This window comes from Bombina bombina, chromosome 12 (assembly GCF_027579735.1).
Source record: "Bombina bombina isolate aBomBom1 chromosome 12, aBomBom1.pri, whole genome shotgun sequence".
Taxonomy (NCBI): Eukaryota; Metazoa; Chordata; class Amphibia; order Anura; family Bombinatoridae; genus Bombina; species Bombina bombina.
The window spans coordinates 50,320,099-50,336,619 of record NC_069510.1 but is presented as its reverse complement, the minus strand read 5'-3'; the positions used below and the strand labels follow the sequence as shown (position 1 = coordinate 50,336,619).

The following is a 16,521-nucleotide window of genomic DNA, read 5'->3' as shown; positions in this document are numbered from 1 at the left end:
GATGTTCCCACAGACTTCAGACCGATGCTGGAGGGGGTGTGGCCAAAGAGGTTCCCACTATCATATCTGGTGTAGCTGTGTGGGAGTCAGGGAAATCTGGGACCAGGTAGCGGCACTGTTAGACCACTTAGGATTACTACGCAGACTCTTAGCCACGAAACTAGCAATCGCACGATGCTGGTTGGGAAAAACACAGGTCACACTTCACATGATACGGGATATCATTGAATACATCCGTTCCATGGAGGAATTCTCCTTGAGATCCGTGGGCAAAGCTGGCTTACACGGACAAGTTTGGGCACTCTGGGAAATAGGAGACAACAAATAGAAAGATATTTAGAATGTAATAGCCCTCGAGAGCGGGGATCAAGGGAACATTGTAGGAGATAGTCACCCGAGGCTGAGGCTTGGGTCCCCCTCCCCTCTTCCTCCCCCTTTTTTTTTTTTTTTTTTTTTCTCTCTCTTTGCTCCCTCTTTACCTTCTCTCCCCCTTCCCCAACTCCTTACTCTTCTCTACACACTCGGACGACCTGTCGCCCGGCTGAACTCTCAATCTTTTACTGTTGTACAAGGTATAACCTGCCTGGGTCTGGACAACCTATAAACCTATAAGCATTTTATCCTATATTAGACAAAGCTGGAGGAGGGGTCCTGTCACAGGCAAGGCATAAATAAATCCTTAAGTTAATGTTTTTCTGGTCTATGTTACTCTAGCTAAAACTATGATTTCTGAATTGACCATTGACAGGGATAAGCCCTCAGATATTAAACACCTCTGTGAGACTATAGGCTTACAGTAGATAACTTTGATGAATGTATTATTCGCTGTCTGTGAATATGAAGTTAAGTAAAAAGAGGTATTATTCATGGCTAAGGAACATCCTCCTGGGATAGCTCTCAAGATCTTTACATAATTCTAAAGACATGTCTGCTATACTGGTCATTTATGTTTGTGTTCTCGATGTATGTCATATGGGCATGTTGCCATGATTCTCTTATGTAAATGTACTGTTTTATTTATGACTTAACCTCAATAAAAAGTATTTTTGAAAAAAAAAAGTTCAAAACCAATGAGGTGGTACAAGTTGGTTCTTTTTCAGCAAATTTCTGGTATAGGGTAAGTGATAGCGCTTACCAGAGCCAACCTCAATCCTATGAGGTAAGTGATCAGCAATGGGGTACAGATGATCCCTTGGAAACTGTATGCTCCCTTGGCGATCTCTTGGTGTCTGTTGATCCTTGGAAATGGAGATCCTGGACTCTCTTATGAAGACAAGAATGATCCTTTGGTTCTCTCTATGGTATTTGTTGAAGTACTGCTGTTTTTGGAGGAGCTTGTTGGTGAAATGGCAATCCTGGACTCTATAGATTTCTTCTTCTTTCAGAAGCTTGGATGTCCAATATTCTCATAGGTGTATAGAAATAAAGAGAGAAAACAAGAACATAGAGTAGTACTGCAAGGTGATATAAGCAGAGACTGAATGTTTATCCTGGTATAAAGTAAGTATATTGTGCTTACCAGAGCAAACCTCAATCCTATGAGGTAAGTGATCAGCAAGGGGTTAAAGATGTTTTTTTGGATGTTGAGAGTAATTCCTGGTCTTTTTCCTGTCCGTAGGAATGGGAATCCTGGACTCTCTTACTCAAGCAAGGATGATCCTTAGGCTCCCTCTTTGTTGGTATCTTGAAAAATGTCTTGAATGACCTTTGTAACAATGAAATCCTGGGCTCTCTGAGTATTTGTTCTCTCTTTTGATAGTGGGATGTCACGTGTCCTCACAAGAGATTAGTGATAAAATACAAGAAGCAGAGACAAAGACATAGTATGATACCGTAAAAATGAAGTGCTATTTATTACAGACAGATAATAAAAAATGTGCTTACATTAAAAACCTTCAAAATTGGTATGAGGTTAAAATGGCAGAGAAATACCCTAAATATCACTCTATATTCAGGGATGTGCTGGAATTGAATGAGTTAAGAAGTGCAGAAACTGGTTGCTGAGCTGCAGTAACAGGGTATTATAAAAGTGGCACTGGAGTTAGCAGCACTAATATGGTCTGTATATTCCAAAAGAGGCAACCGGCAATGTTATTTTGTTTATGCCGTGGTGAGCGTCAATGTGTAATCCACAACAGTAAAGTGCAGGGATACAATGCTATTTTCAATACAGTACCGGTAGTTGGAAGGAGGAATGTAGAATGGAGGAATATAGATGCCGATTCTAGCAGGACCTGTCAGCCCACTTAGTAGTAAAAACCTAAGGTTTTTACTACTAAGTGGGCTGACAGGTCCTGCTAGAATCGGCATCTATATTCCTCCATTCTACATTCCTCCTTCCAACTACCGGTACTGTATTGAAAATAGCATTGTATCCCTGCACTTTACTGTTGTGGATTACACATTGACGCTCACCACGGCATAAACGAAATAACATTACCGGTTGCCTCTTTTGGAATATACAGACCATATTAGTGCTGCTAACTCCAGTGCCACTTTTATAACACCCTGTTACTGCAGCTCAGCAACCAGTTTCTGCACTTCTTAACTCATTCAATTCCAGCACATCCCTGAATATAGAGTGATATTTAGGGTATTTCTCTGCCATTTTAACCTCATACCAATTTTGAAGGTTTTTAATGTAAGCACATTTTTTATTATCTGTCTGTAATAAATAGCACTTCATTTTTACGGTATCACACTATGTCTTTGTCTCTGCTTCTTGTATTTTATCACTAATCTCTTGTGAGGACATGTGACATCCCACTATCAAAAGAGAGAACAAATACTCAGAGAGCCCAGGATTTCATTGTTACAAAGGTCATTCAAGACATTTTTCAAGATACCAACAAAGAGGGAGCCTAAGGATCATCCTTGCTTGAGTAAGAGAGTCCAGGATTCCCATTCCCAAGGACAGGAAAAAGACCAGGAATTACTCTCAACATCCAAAAAACCATCTTTAACCCCTTGCTGATCACTTACCTCATAGGATTGAGGTTTGCTCTGGTAAGCACAATATACTTACTTTATACCAGGATAAACATTCAGTCTCTGCTTATATCACCTTGCAGTACTACTCTATGTTCTTGTTTTCTCTCTTTATTTCTATACACCTATGAGAATATTGGACATCCAAGCTTCTGAAAGAAGAAAAAATCTATAGAGAGTCCAGGATTGCCATTTCACCAACAAGCTCCTCCAAAAACAGCAGTACTTCAACAAATACCATAGAGAAAACCAAAGGATCATTCTTGTCTTCATAAGAGAGTCCAGGATCTCCATTTCCAAGGATCAACAGACACCAAGAGATCGCCAAGGGAGCATACAGTTTCCAAGGGATCATCTGTACCCCATTGCTGATCACTTACCTCATAGGTTTGAGGTTGGCTCTGGTAAGCGCTATCACTTACCCTATACCAGAAATTTGCTGGAAAAGAACTAACTTGTACCACCTCATTGGTTTTGAACTTTTTTTATGTATACACCATACAGTATACCATTATTATAATATTCATAATTGTATAGCAGTGCGCCTATTCACTACTGAGAATTTCTCTTTCGACTCACATTTTACTCAGTGACCCGGGTACACTGACTCACACTTTAGGCAGCACGCTCAGTTCTTATACTTATTTATATATATAAGTTTTGTTGCACTCCCTACCAACCAAGTGAGTGCAGACTTTTTAGATAAAAAGACCATCACATCTTCAACCATCGACACATTTTCTCTATCCAATCTATAACATACTAGTTAACACTCCTATTGTAGTTTTAGCGCTGGTGACCCCCCTTTCTTCCTCTCATATATATATATATATATATATATATATATATATATATATATATATATATATATATATATATACATAAAAATGGGGCTAAAACATAAGCAGTTTCCCAAACTGTAACACAAACTTACTTTTCATTTTTTTCGTCTTTTCTTTTACATTTTCTTTCGTCTGTGGTACGTGTACGTTCGCTGTTAGTGATTTTTTTCGTTCGCTTAGGTGTTTCTGGGGAAAAAACATAATTTATGCTTACCTGATAAATTTATTTCTCTTGTAGTGTAGTCAGTCCACGGGTCATCCATTACTTATGGAATATATCTCTTCCTAACAGGAAGCTGCAAGAGGATCACCCAAGCAGAGCTGCTATATAGCTCCTCCCCTCACATGTCATATTCAGTCATTCGACCAAAGCAGACGAGAAAGGAGAAACCATAGGGTGCAGTGGTGACTGGAGTTTAATTAAAATTTAGATCTGCCTTAAAGACAGGGCGGGCCGTGGACTGACTACAATACAAGAGAAATAAATTTATCAGGTAAGCATAAATTATGTTTTCTCTTGTTAAGTGTAGTCAGTCCACGGGTCATCCATTACTTATGGAATACCAATACCAAAGCTAAAGTACACGGATGAAGGGAGGGACAAGGCAGGAACATTAAACAGAAGGAACCACTGCCTGAAGTACCTTTCTCCCAAAAATAGCCTCCGAAGAAGCAAAAGTGTCAAATTTGTAAAATTTTGAAAAGGTGTGAAGCGAAGACCAAGTCGCAGCCTTGCAAATCTGTTCAACAGAGGCCTCATTTTTAAAGGCCCAGGTGGAAGCCACAGCTCTAGTAGAATGAGCTGTAATCCTTTCAGGAGGCTGCTGTCCAGCAGTCTCATAGGCTAAACGTATTATGCTACGAAGCCAAAAAGAGAGAGAAATAGCCGAAGCCTTTTGACCTCTTCTCTGTCCAGAGTAAACGACAAACAGGGAAGAAGTTTGACGAAAATCTTTAGTTGCCTGCAAATAGAACTTCAGGGCACGGACTACGTCCAGATTATGCAAAAGTCGTTCCTTCTTTGAAGAAGGGTTAGGACACAGTGATGGAACAACAATCTCTTGATTGATATTCCTGTTAGTAACTACCTTAGGTAAGAACCCAGGTTTAGTACGCAGAACTACCTTGTCTGAATGAAAAATCAGATAAGGAGAATCACAATGTAAGGCAGATAACTCAGAGACTCTTCGAGCCGAGGAAATAGCCATCAAAAACAAAACCTTCCAGGATAACAGCTTGATATCAATGGAATGAAGGGGTTCAAATGGAACGCCTTGAAGAACATTAAGAACTAAGTTTAAGCTCCAAGGCGGAGCAACAGTCTTAAACACAGGCTTAATCCTAGTTAAAGCCTGACAAAAAGCCTGAACGTCTGGAACTTCAGCCAGACGTTTGTGTAGAAGAATAGACAGAGCAGAAATCTGTCCCTTTAACAAACTAGCAGATAAGCCCTTTTCTAAACCCTCTTGTAGAAAGGACAATATCCTAGGAATCCTAACCTTACTCCATGAGTAACTCTTGGATTCGCACCAATATAAATATTTACGCCATATCTTATGGTAAATTTTTCTGGTAACAGGCTTCCTAGCCTGTATTAAGGTATCAATAACCGACTCCGAGAAGCCACGCTTTGATAGAATCAAGCGTTCAATCTCCATGCAGTCAGCCTCAGAGAAATTAGATTTGGATGGTTGAAAGGACCCTGAGTTAGAAGGTCCTGTCTCAGAGGCAGAGACCACGGTGGACAGGACGACATGTCCACTAGGTCTGCATACCAGGTCCTGCGTGGCCACGCAGGCGCTATCAGAATCACCGAAGCTCTCTCCTGTTTGATCTTGGCAATCAAACGAGGAAGCATCGGGAATGGTGGAAACACATAAGCCATGTTGAAGACCCAAGGGGCTGTCAGAGCATCTATCAGCACCGCTCCCGGGTCCCTGGACCTGGATCCGTAACAAGGAAGCTTGGCGTTCTGGCGAGATGCCATGAGATCCAGATCTGGTTTGCCCCAACGATGAATCAGTTGAGCAAAGACCTCCGGATGAAGTTCCCACTCCCCCGGATGAAAAGTCTGGCGACTTAGAAAATCCGCCTCCCAGTTCTCCACGCCTGGGATGTAAATCGCTGACAGGTGGCAAGAGTGAGACTCTGCCCAGCGAATTATCTTTGAGACTTCCAACATCGCTAGGGAACTTCTGGTTCCCCCTTGATGGTTGATGTAAGCCACAGTCGTGATGTTGTCCGACTGAAATCTGATGAACCTCAGAGTTGCTAACTGAGGCCAAGCTAGGAGAGCATTGAATATTGCTCTTAATTCCAGAATATTTATTGGGAGGAGTTTCTCCTCTTGAGTCCATAATCCCTGAGCTTTCAGGGAGTTCCAATCTGGCCTGCGAAAGGTCATCCCCTTGGACAGATGTGGCCGAGAAAGCCACCAGAGAAGAGAATCTCTGGTCTCTTTATCCAGATTTAGTAGGGGGGACAAATCTGAGTAATCCCCGTTCCACTGACTTAGCATGCACAATTGCAGCGGTCTGAGATGCAGGCGCGCAAATGGTACTATGTCCATTGCCGCTACCATTAAGCCGATTACTTCCATGCACTGAGCTACTGACGGGTGTGGAATGGAATGAAGGACACGGCAAGCATTTAGAAGTTTTAATAACCTGGCCTCTGTCAGGTAAATTTTCATCTCTACAGAATCTATAAGAGTCCCTAGAAAGGGAACTCTTGTAAGTGGTAATAGAGAACTCTTTTCCACGTTCACCTTCCACCCATGCGACCTCAGAAATGCCAGAACTATCTCTGTATGAGACTTGGCAGTTTGAAAACTTGACGCTTGTATCAGAATGTCGTCTAGGTACGGAGTCACCGCTATGCCTCGCGGTCTTAGTACCGCCAGAAGTGAGCCCAGAACTTTTGTAAAGATTCTTGGAGACGTAGCTAATCCGAAGGGAAGAGCTACAAACTGGTAATGCCTGTCTAGGAAAGCAAATCTTAGGTACTAATAATGATCCTTGTGAATCAGTATGTGAAGGTAGGCATCCTTTAAGTCCACTGTGGTCATGTACTGACCCTCTTGGATCATGGGAAGGATGGTTCGAATAGTTTCCATTTTGAATGATGGAACTCTTAGAAATTTGTTTAGGATTTTTAAGTCCAAGATTGGTCTGAAGGTTCCCTCTTTCTTGGGAACCACAAATAGATTTGAATAGAATCCCTGCCCGTGTTCCGTCCGCGGAACTGGGTGGATCACCCCCATTAGTAAGAGGTCTTGTACACAGCGTAGAAACGCCTCTTTCTTTATTTGGTTTGCTGATAACCTTGAAATATGAAATCTCCCTCGTGGAGGAGAAGTTTTGAAGTCCAGGAGATATCCCTGAGATATGATCTCCAACGCCCAGGGATCCTGGACATCTCTTGCCCAAGCCTGGGCAAAGAGAGAAAGTCTGCCCCCCACTAGATCTGTTTCCGGATAGGGGGCCCTCTCTTCATGCTGTCTTGGGGGCAGCAGCAGGTTTCTTGGCCTGCTTGCCCTTGTTCCAGGACTGGTTAACTTTCCAGCCCTGCCTGTAACGAGCAACAGCTCCTTCCTGTTTTGGAGCGGAGGAAGTTGATGCTGCTCCTGCCTTGAAGTTACGAAAGGCACGAAAATTAGACTGTTTGGCCTTTGATTTGGCCCTGTCCTGAGGTAGAGCATGGCCCTTACCTCCCGTAATGTCAGCTATAATTTCTTTCAAGCCGGGCCCGAATAAGGTCTGCCCTTTGAAAGGAATATTAAGCAATTTAGATTTAGAAGTCACGTCAGCTGACCAGGATTTAAGCCATAGCGCTCTGCGCGCTTGGATGGCAAATCCGGAGTTCTTAGCCGTAAGTTTGGTTAAATGTACGACGGCATCAGAAACAAATGCGTTAGCTAGCTTAAGTGCTTTAAGCTTGTTCATAATTTCATCCAATGGAGCTGTGCGAATGGCCTCTTCCAGAGACTCAAACCAGAATGCCGCCGCAGCAGTGACAGGCGCAATGCATGCAAGGGGCTGTAAGATAAAACCTTGTTGAACAAACATTTTCTTAAGGTAACCTTCCAATTTCTTATCCATTGGATCTGAAAAGGCACAACTATCCTCCACCGGGATAGTGGTACGCTTAGCTAAAGTAGAAACTGCTCCCTCCACCTTAGGGACCGTCTGCCATAAGTCTCGTGTGGTGGCGTCTATAGGAAACATTTTCCTAAATATGGGAGGAGGGGAAAAAGGCACACCAGGTCTATCCCACTCCTTGCTAATAATCTCTGTAAGCCTTTTAGGTATAGGAAACACGTCAGTACACACCGGTACCGCATAGTATCTATCCAACCTACATAATTTTTCTGGAATTGCAACCGTGTTACAATCATTCAGAGCCGCTAATACCTTCCCTAGCAATATGCGGAGGTTCTCAAGCTTAAATTTAAAATTAGAAATCTCTGAATCCAGTCTCCCTGGATCAGATCCGTCACCCACAGAATGAAGCTCTCCGTCTTCACGTTCTGCAAACTGTGACGCAGTATCTGACATGGCTCTCACCTCATCCGCGCGCTCTATCCTTAACCCAGAGCTATCGTGCTTGCCTCTTAATTCTGGCAATTTAGATAATACTTCTGTCATAACAGTAGCCATGTCTTGCAAAGTGATTTGTAAGGGCCTCCCTGATGTACTTGGCGCCACGAAATCACGCACCTCCTGAGCGGGAGGCGAAGGTACTGACACGTGAGGAGAGTTAGTCGGCATAACTTCCCCCTCGTTGTCTGGTGATAATTTCTTTACATGTAAAGATTGACTTTTATTTAAAGTAGCATCAATGCAATTAGTACACAAATTTCTATTGGGCTCCACATTGGCCTTTAAACATAGTGAACAAAGAGATTCATCTGTGTCAGACATGTTTAAACAGACTAGCAATGAGACTAGCAAGCTTGGAAATACTTTTCTAAATAAATTTACAAGCAATATAAAAAACGCTACTGTGCCTTTAAGAAGCACAAAAAGCTGTCACAGTTGAAATAACAATGAACCAAAATAGTTATAGCAACCAATTTTTCACAGTAAATGTATTAAGTTAGCAAAGGATTGCACCCACCAGCAAATGGATGATTAACCCCTTAATACCCCAAAACGGATAACAATTTAATAATTAACGTTTTTAACACAGTCAAAACACACTGTCACAGGTCTGCTGTGACTGATTACCTCCCTCAAAATGAATTTTGAAGACCCCTGAGCTCTCTAGAGACGATCTGGATCATGGAGGATGAAGTAGACAGATTGTGACTGAATTTTTACTGCGCAAAAAAGCGCTAAAATAGGCCCCTCCCACTCATATTACAACAGTGGGGAAGCTCAGATAACTGTTTCTATGCAGAAAACAAAGATGGCCATGTGGTAAAAATCATGCCCCAATAAGTTTTATCACCAAGTACCTCACAAAAAACGATTAACATGCCAGTAAACGTTTTAAACATACATTTTAAAAGTTATGAAGTGTTATTAATAAGCCTGCTACCAGTTGCTTTTACTGCAGTTAAGGCTCATACATTATTTCAGTATTGACAGTATTTTCAGAGTCAATTCCATTCCTTAGAAAAATACATTCAGTGTACACACACTCATCAGCCTAATACCAGTCGCTATCACTGCATTTAAGGCTGAACTTACGTTACATTGGTATCAGCAGTATTTTCTCAGTCAATTCCATTCCTCAGAAAAATAATTTACTGCACATACCTCGTTTGCAGGGGGGCCCTGCATGCTATTCCCCTTTTCTGAAGTTACCTCACTCCTCAGATGAGAACAGCCAGTGGATCTTAGTTACGTCTGCTAAGATCATAGAAAACGCAGGCAGATTCTTCTTCTAATGCTGCCTGAGAACAAACAGCACACTCCGGTGCCATTTAAAATAACAAACTTTTGATTGAAGAAATAAACTAAGTTAAAAAACACCACAGACCTCTCACAGCGACCTATCTTTAGTTAGGCTGCAAGAGAATGACTGAGTATGATAGGTGAGGGGAGGAGCTATATAGCAGCTCTGCTTGGGTGATCCTCTTGCAGCTTCCTGTTAGGAAGAGATATATTCCATAAGTAATGGATGACCCGTGGACTGACTACACTTAACAAGAGAAAGGATATTTAGAATTAGTATTTAACAGTGATATTAAGAGAGATATTCGCTTAGGTCGCTTTAAACTAACCATTTATTACAAGAGACTGCGTCTCCTCATCATCCCACACTATCTGTTTTATGTTCGTCTTAAAATCCATTTTCCTTTTCATAACATTTTTACGAGGAGCGGGCGATGGTACATACGTTTTCATATTATTAACATACGGCGTTGTAAACAGGTCTGTATCATCAGAAATGTATGCACCTATTAAAATAAATATAAAGCTATGTATCTATAGAGGCTTAGCTTAACAACATAAACACATGAAATATTGGTTTGCATAACTTAAAACAAACAGATTAGCAAAACAAATCTTACCATTACTGTTATAGTCATTGGCCTGTTTTGATGTCACCACAGCATCAGTTGTAGTAAGGTCTTGTAATTGCTGTTTCTTCGACCGCCGCCAAAAATCGTGCATCAGACATGGCTTCTGTAAAGTTAAAACAAGCAGTTTTAAAGTTTTGTTTTTACAATTTACAGTAGTTAAAAACATATTTTAGTAGGCTTACCATCTGTACTCAAATATTTTGTGCTGTCTATTTCTCCAGCGATTGCAAGCAGTTCGGCTAAAGCATTTTCATTTGTTATATTCAGGATTTGAGACTCTGTCATGTAACCTGTCAACATAAATTATCTTGTCATTTCTTAAATTATTGTAAAAATTAAAAAGCAATTGTGTAAACAATTATACACCACAAAGCGCTGTTATATATATATATAATACAAAATAATAAATGCAGATTTATGTTGCCTGTATATAATACGATGTAATAAAAAATTATTAAATACACCATAAAAGATTAATAGGATCAATATTATATAAAGTCCAGTGTTCTATGGTCTGTCCAGTCCAAAAAGATATAAAATACTCACTTTAGAGCAACATATATGAAAAGAGCGAGTTTTCTGAAAAAATTGTATAACAAGTAGTCCAGCAGTTCCTCTTACATATGGGCAACTGCAGAAATCCCAAAAAAAGAACACAAGCTGTAATGAGAAAAGGAGAGAAGCGCGGACTCAATTGTAGATTATAACATTTAATCACATTGCACACATAAAAAACAAACTCACAAGATATCCATAAAAAGCAAGCACTGTAGTAAGTTATCCAATTGATGAGCAATTCTCCGCTCAAATGTATTCCAGTCCGTGCATGCACCAACTGGGTAGTCAGATGAAGAATACACTACAATAGCGTCTAATCCGTTAGCTTCAGTGCAAGAGTGTATCTTGTCCTAGTCCCGGACGCTCACACAAACTGTGCTGTAAGTAACCGTAAGTAAACAAGCCCTCGGCCGTGTGCCGCAAGACCACAGTGTGCACTCCAGATCTACGGTAGCCTCACAGGGACACAAAGGTAAGCTTCTACGCGTTTCGTCCCGATCAACGGGACTTTCTCAAGGATCCTTTTATAATCTTTTATAAATCTCCTATCAACAATATCAAAATAAGATTAAGCTTAATACACCTCTTAAAACCTTTTAATCCCAATCCTAATTAAAAAAATATGCATATCAATTTTATATCAAATTCATATCAAAATCCCTTTTTATATCAATTTTATATCAATTTAATATCAAATTCGTATTAAAAACACTTTTTTAATATCAATTTAATATCAAATTCATATCAAAATCCCTTTTTATATCAATTTGATATCAAATTGATATTTGAAAGTGGGTGTAGAAAGGGGCAGGGTTAGGGGAGGAGAAATGGGCGTGTCCACCTGTCAAAATGAGTTTGACATAACCTCCATACTATTACTACTGCCAGGCAATGAAGGATTAATCAGGTAGCTTGTAAGGTTAATTTTAACCTTAGTGTAGAGACTGCCCTCCCACCACTCGATCATTCCCAAACAGCTCTCTTCCCTCCCTTACTGGCCACCACCATCATAGGTACTGGCAGACAGTCTGCTAGTATGCACATTTTGGGCTTTTTTATTATTATTATTTTTTTTCTACAGTGTAGGGATCCCTCCTCAACCCTCCCACCTTTCTGATCCCTTCCAAACAGCTCTCTAATGCTCCCCTCTCTAACTAGTGTCTGCCATCTTAGGTACTAGCAGAACCGTGCTATTATAGACACAAAATCCCTTAACGACCAGCGACCTACAGGGTATGTCATGGTCGTCAAGGGGTTAAAGTCCCCCACAGTGTTTGTCATTAACACCTCTTGTGGAAGTTAATTCCATGACTCAATCACCCTTTCTGTAAAGAAGTACTTCTGCAAATTACTCCTGAATCTACTACCCTTCCGCTTAATATCATGATCCCTTGTGCTTGAATTTTTCTTTTTATGTAAAATACTCGCAGTCTCAGCTTTACTAACCCCTCAATATACTTGAAAGTTGCTATCATATCACCTATTTCCTTTCTTTCCTCTAAGCTATACATATTTAGGTCATTGAGCTTCTTCTTGTAAGTTTTATTTTTTAGACCATGTACCATTTTAGTAGGTTTTTTTGGACAGATTCGAGTTTGTTTATATCCTTCTGGAGATATGGAGGCCGATTTAACAATGTGCGAGCGGACATCGATAAATGCCAACAGCATACGCTAGCAGGGGGTGTCAATCAACCCAATCGCATCCTGAAGGCTCGCGCAGAAACAGCTGCATTTGGGCCTTGATATATCAGCCCCATGGCCTCCAGAACGGCACACAATACTCAAAGATGAGTAGTGATCTGTAAAGTGGTCTAAGAACCTTACGTTTTCTGCTGAAAATACCTCTACCAATACAACCAAGCATTCTACTGGCCTTACTCGCTGCATTACTACATTGTTTACTAAATTTTAAATCATCTGAAATAATAATTCCCAAGTCTCGTTCCTTATTTGTAACAGTCAGTAAAGTGTCATTGAGTCTATATTTAACGTTTGTTTTTTCGTACCTAAGTGCCTTATTTTGCATTTTGCAGTGTTAAACTTTAAATCCTAGTTATTTGTCCAATCTTCCAATATCTGCGTGTCACTTCTCATTTTGTTCATTTTGGTGGGTTGTGGGCGTGGCTTGGTCAGTTCCTTAAACCGCGACGCCTAAGACCTGTGGGCAGAAAGCAGGCCATACCTCTCAAACCATGACAATCCCACAAAATCCTTAAAAGTTGTGAGGTATGTTTGTCTTTATTCTTCTCCTTTCCTTTTGATATATAAACATTTAATTCTGAGATTTATAAATGTTCTGAGTCTTATAACTGTAAATGGACATAAAACAAGTTGGGATAGAGATAAAATATAATATGTACTTTAATTACTTTACAAATTCATACTGCAGTGCCTCACCATTAACCCTTTCTTTTTAGTTTCTGAATTGTAAAGCTCTAACTCCCCCCCACACAATTCCTTGTATGGCTGTATCTTTATCTATTGTTGCTTTGGTAGAATGCAGAAGTGCATAGGGTCTATGGATTATCTACTGGAGCTGCCTAGATGTGAACTCTGTTGAAATACAATGCCTGTGTCTAAACACTGATAAGAGGGGGTGGAGCAGACTGCTACAGACAGCATGGCTATTTAAAGGGACAGTCTAGTCAAAATAAAATTTTCATGATTCAGAAAGGGCATGACAATTTAAACAACTTTCCAATTGACTTTTGTCATTAAATTTGCTTTGTTCCCTTGGTGGTATTTTTGAAAAGCTAAACCTAGGTAGGCTCAAACTGATTTTTAAACTGTTGAAAACTGTCTCTTAGCTCAGAGCATTTTGAAAGTTGTTCACAGTTTGATAGTACTAGTTCATGTGTGTCATATAGATAACATTGTGATCACTCCCGTGGAGTTATTTAAGAGTCTGCACTGATTGGCTTAACTGCATATCTGTCAAAAGCACCGAGATAAGGGGGCAGTCTGCAGTGGCTTAGATACAAGGTAATCACACAGGTAAACATATATTAATATAACTGTGTTGGTTATGCAAAACTGGGGAATGGGTAATAAAGGGACTATCTTTTTAAACAATAAGAATTCTGGAGTAGACTGTCCCTTTAAGTATTTTTGAAAATTATTTTAAAATACTTGCCAGCAATTTTTAAACAATTTTTAATACATTAGCCCTTTTAGGACATGCACATATCTCAACATGTTTTATGGCACTTTAAATAAAAGTTTTGGTGTAATTTACTACACATCTGTCTGTATTTATTCCAAAATGTAATTGAAAGAACGTTCAGCCCCTTCCCTGGGCGTTAAATTAAACAATGAGCTGAATTATAAAGATATAACAAGATCTGCCTTTGAGCTGTCAGAATCTCTTTCATTGAGTATTCACTGCTGTATTGGTGATGCTGACAATTTCACAAATAAGCAACACTGTTCGCCAAGAAAAACATACAACAGAAATATATTCTGAAAATCTGCCAATCTGGCATATTACCCACTGGCACAAAAAGCAACTTAGAACAGAACATTCTGTATAACGCTGCTCGCTAACATGCTTTGCCCAATGGATCGTAGCATATAACATCCCATTTACTGTTCAGGCAACTGGAACTGGTTATTGTATCTGCCATTAGCTCGTAAGCCGGAAAATAAATATAACATAAAATCTAATTTCTCTAAACAATACTGTCACTGTAATGCACAATATGAAAACAGAGATGTACTTTTAATAAGCCCATGATTAAAAGGGTCAGCTTAAAGTGATGGGAAACGTTCCCCTTTGTATAAAACAGATCCGGAATCTTAGCGATATTTTAGATGTAGTTGAAATAATCCATTCTAATGAGGATATGCTTTAAATTACTTTTTAATGTAGCGCTGATATTCTAATACTCTGTGCTCCGGCTGCGCACATCAAAACTATTTTTTTTTATGTGAGATAACTGTTCTCCAATTGGAACTCTAGCCATACGGCATTCCCACCAGTATTTTTTTGTAGAGTACATTACAAGCAGCGGTCAAACAGGGTCCGCAACCCGTAGACTGCAAACCCATGTGGACAGGTTTGCAAGTTGAGAACCTTGTCCGCACGGCAGTTAGTACATGTCGGCCAAAGTATGAGACAATGACAAGGAACATACTAATAAGCAGCTAGCTCACAGTAGTGCATTGCTTCTCATGAGCCTACCTAGGTATGCTTTATAACAAAAGATACCAAAATGTACTAACTAAGCAGCTTTTATCACCACTAAGGTAAATTAACTAATGAGTTGCATGGGTTTTTTCCGAGTACCTTGTATCACAATTACCCAATTAGTGCGGACATCACATGAAACTTTCCTGGGAACAAAAAATAGCATGTCCCAAACAAAATGTCAGAGGCAGCAGGAGAAAATGACTTGTTGTATACAAAAGCTCCACATCAAATGGTGAATCAATGAGAAGTGGGTTTTTAAAGGGAAATTATACTCAAATGTGTTTTCATGAACAGGAAACAGCAGCATTTAAATATACAATGTTTTTTTTTTTTTTTTTTTGCCTGAATAAATGTTAAAGGCACAGTCAAGTCCAAAATAAACTTTCATGATTAAAATAGGGCATGTAATTTTAAACATTTTTCGAAATTTACTTTTATCACCAATTTTGCTTTGTTCTTTTGGAATTCTTAGTTGAAAGCTAAACCTAGGTAATATGCTAATTTCTTAGACCTTAAAGGCCGCCTCTAATCTGAATGCATTTTGACAGTTTTTCACCACTAGAGGGCGTTAGTTCATGTGTTTCATATAGATAACATTGAGCTCACGCACGTGAAGTTACCTAGGAGTCAGCACTGGCTAAAATGCAAGTCTGTCAAAAGAACTGAAATAAGGGGGCAGTTTGCAGAGGTTAAAACGTGAATTATTATAAATGTGTTGGTTATGCAAAACTGGGGAATGGGTAATAAAGGGGTTTATCTATCTTTTCAAACAACAAACATTCTCGTGTTGACTGTCCCTTTAAGGGAATAAAGTACTAACATTCAAATTGAAACCAATACTACAGTATTCGTTGTGCATTTTGTGCTAATGGCCATTGGCTGAAAATGATAACTACAATAGCTATATTAGTGCAGAGGGACACGCCTCTGCAAGTCTGAAAGTAAATAATTTGTATATTCAAGAGCGGAACATTTAAAAGAAACAACTGAAACATTTTGAATGCCATCTTCTAGCTAAAACAAGGAAAATTGTTGTCTATGACATCTCTTTAAAAGATTGAATTAAAAAAAAATCTTTCCAATTTATTAAATTGTGCAGTCTTTTTCTGTGCACACTTTAAGGCAGCAGCTCCTACTGAGCATGTGCAAGAGTTTACAGTGTATACTTATATGAGTCTCTGATTGGCTGATGGCTGTCACATGATGCATGGAAATGGAAGGAATTTTTAAAAATTGTCAGTAAAAAAAATATCTACTGCTCATTTTAAATTCAGAGTAAATGCTGTTTAATTGTATTTTCATTGTAAATGTGTTGATTAGGCATTTCTACTGTTTTTAAATTTCAATTAAAGGGACAGTATAGATCAGAATTTTTATTGTTTAAAAAGATAGATAATCCCTTTATTAGCC

The 16,521-nt window shown here is 39.5% G+C and overlaps 1 long non-coding RNA gene across 1 annotated transcript in view; it reads right to left on the bottom strand.

Annotated features, from left to right (window-relative positions):
* LOC128642563 (uncharacterized) overlaps positions 1-10,181 on the bottom strand; it is a 69,987-nt gene extending 59,806 nt beyond the window's left edge. Inside the window, exons 1-2 of the long non-coding RNA XR_008399688.1 lie at positions 10,060-10,181; positions 3,923-4,016 (exon numbers count right to left, since the gene is read on the bottom strand). This is a non-coding gene — a long non-coding RNA (uncharacterized LOC128642563). The remainder of the gene's footprint in view (positions 1-3,922; positions 4,017-10,059) is intronic.
* Positions 10,182-16,521: the final 6,340 nt, after the last annotated feature.